Here is a 3,461-nt window from a genome sequence, read left to right on the forward strand (position 1 = left end):
GTATTTTTCCTTAGCCGTTTTGCAATTGGAAAAGTGTTGTAATTTAAGAACAAGATCACAATATTCTTCACACAAATGGCTAAGCAATCATTCTCTTTCTTCATTTCTCTGAGAAATGAGAATACAACAAAACCAAAAGGCTTGTGGAAAAGCGAGAAAAACAAAAAATAAAGCTAGCAAAGGTGGATGAGGATATTAGGTATCAAGAAAAATTAAATTAAAAGTGGTTTTTGAACCAGCTTTAGTTTACATGAAGTAAATTAGGCATGATTATTTTATTTTAGTATATATAACATATCAATTAAGCTATTTAGTTTCTTAAGCACATGTTTTGTAATTCTGTAATAAAACTATTTCAGTTAAAAACTTAAGTTAATAGAAGGAGACATATAAATAATTAAATTTTGACACTTTTTTAGGTTAGAGATTTTTTTCAAGTTTATGTAAATTTTTTATATAAGTTTTCTTTGACTTTTTATTAATCTTATACTGAAATTATTTCTTTTAGAATTAAAAAATATCAAATTTTAGTAAGGTAAGTTCTGGTTGATTTTGGATAATTTCTTTTGATTAACAAACTTTTTCGAAAAATTATATCTATATATAACGGATAGATCAGATAGTTTATTTGTTTAATGATATGATCTATCTTAGTTTCTTAAGCATGTTAATTACGTGATCCTTTGTTATATTCTCTCACATGAGAAAAAGTAAATGTGTCCGGCGACAACTTTATTTGGTAAACTACCTTTTCAATGAGGATACTATGTGAACCCTTGTTAAATTTTTTAGCCTAAGTACGCATTAATTTGTCTTGTTGTTTGTGCTTTCTTTTTTGACACATATGATAGGCTATTCTATTTATTAGTAGTGTTATTATTTACTACTACCACATAATCCCTTACACTTTTTTCTTTCAAATAAAAGAAGCTGTTTTAAGATTTGCTTAACGCTCCTTCATCATGCACTTTTAGCTTAATCAATAAGTTGGACTTAACCAAAAAAGAGGACAAGAAGGTCCAAAAAGAAGACTGAAAAAGAAGGAGTGTTTTACCCTACATATAAAGTTTGATCTTTAGACAACACATCAACAAGATAATAGAAATAAAATAAAATGAAAAGAAAAAAGAGAGATAGCCAGAGAGTACAAACGTTTAAACTACTTTTTATATATGATTTACCAAAAAAAAAAACCCTTTATAAATTAAATTATATATGCATATTCACCTCAGTGACGATTTAATTGATTCTCTATGACTACCCAAACTCCCAAAGTACTATTATTATAAAGTATATGAACTACCTTGTTATGTCACATGGTTCCTTTTCTATATTAACAGTGTTCTACCTAGTTGAACAAAAATGGAGGATACGGAAAACTATTTGAAATACGTTATCTGTAATCACCTCTTGTACATTTAATTAATAAACACTCTTTATTTGTTTTTAAATTATTAGATGGAGCATAATTTTTTTTTTATTTTAATTTTATATCTTATTTAATGATAAAGAATTATAAGTCAACAAGTAAAGTGAGGAACAAATAATGATATAAAATAAAATAAAAACATTTCTTTATAAGGAAAGGCCTAATGCATAGTCTTAAAATTAAAGTGTCTAACCTAATTATATTGCTTGGTCAAACTATATTCAAAGCATAACCATTTAAACCAATTTTGATATAATGTGAACATTTAAGCCTTGTCTTATTTAAAAACGTTAAAAGGAAATTAAATGTGAAGGTGAATTATATAGGTAATGGACATGGCATGAGGCATAAGACCAAAACGAAACTTGGCATAGCATGTAACAAACGTCCCTACTAAAACAACCCTTTTTCTTTATTTCGATTTTGTGATGCAATAAGATAAATATATAGTTTGATTGATCCCATATGAAAGAGAAAGAGGGAACAAAGGTCCCACGTGTGGAACAGAATTTGAAGCCTCATGCCAATTATATTTTATCTATTTTTAGCTTTATGTAGATGTTGGGGTTCGTCTACTTGGGATTCCTGCGTCCTTGTGGGAACCATACATATTATTTTTCCTTTTTTTATTTATTATTAGAGTCACCTTTTCAAGTTACTGTGTTGTGGTATTATTTTCACTTCATCACTAACTCAACACTTTTTCTCCCTATCTTTTCTACTTAGCACGCTCTCTTGCATTGTGCTAAAGAAAAAGTTTTAGGAATCCTATGCCCCCTTAATTAGCTTCTCTCAATATCCCCTTATATTCCCATAGTTTGGTCCTTTTTCATGTGTCCCTTTTTTATGATAATAACAATAATAATTTTCCTCATCTTAGTATCACTCTCATGTGTGTATTATGTGTTTTGGTATGTTAAAATTATAATTATTTATGTACTTCTTCTTATCGATTTAAGTATTTGGGAGAAGTAATTTTATGATATGGTATCAAAATTTTTATAATAAAAAAAACCTAAAATTGGACCATTGTTATCATCCAAAACAAGAAAAAAATAACATAAGATAAATTAAAAAAAAAACATTTATGCAAATTAAAAAAAAAAATCTTAAAAGGTACTTAAATTTTTAAAAGAAATAGTTTCGTAATATGTTATGGCTAACATTTTTTAGCAACGGATTTAAACGTTAAATATACTCATATTTAATAAGAAAAATTTACATAATTTTCATTGAAGTATAGAAGCAAAATATATATAAATTCATGTATTCTTAAATAAATTCTTATAATTAGGTCCGATCCGTTCATAAAACCCCAACTTACAAGGATCAAATAGTTTTAAGCAACAAAAGTTGCATCATAGCATAAATTTATGATTTTTAACTTAGTAACATATGGGTTCCATACAACAATTATTAAGTAACTGAGTTGTGTGTAGCAAAAACCATTATTTGCAATGATAGGTTGCATCTAGTTACTGTTCCTTTCTACTTAAAGTGAGGCTGGGGGGGTTTTACTCATATATGTAGCAGATGTTAATCAATACTCTTCTATCATAGCCATAATAATATTGCCTTTTGGAATTGAAAAGATTTCACGGTTCACTCATTATTTCATATATGCTTTTGTGTACCATAATATATATATTGAAAATTTAATTTTCATATACAGTTAGTTCAACTTCAATTCGAACCAATCTTTCTTTATTATGAACAGATTTTCCAAATTTATAGCGCCTTAAAAAGTTTCTGTGAAGATATTATTGAATGACAACAACAAAGACACCTTATATAGGTACTGATGTGTTTGAATTCAAAACTAAAGATAATGACTATATTTAAAATAAAAAAAAAGACTAATTGAACAGTGTTTCCAAATTCCTAGAGAATTGAAAATTTCTTTGTGATGATATTGTTGAATGACAACAACTTAGGGTACCTTATTTGTTATTGATGTGTTTGAATTCAAAAATAAAGATCATGGCTATACTTAATTGATTTCATTGAAATTTGCAGGCCTAGATAGCTACAC

The sequence above is a fragment of the Arachis ipaensis genome, chromosome B05 (assembly GCF_000816755.2).
Source record: "Arachis ipaensis cultivar K30076 chromosome B05, Araip1.1, whole genome shotgun sequence".
NCBI classification, from domain to species: Eukaryota; Viridiplantae; Streptophyta; class Magnoliopsida; order Fabales; family Fabaceae; genus Arachis; species Arachis ipaensis.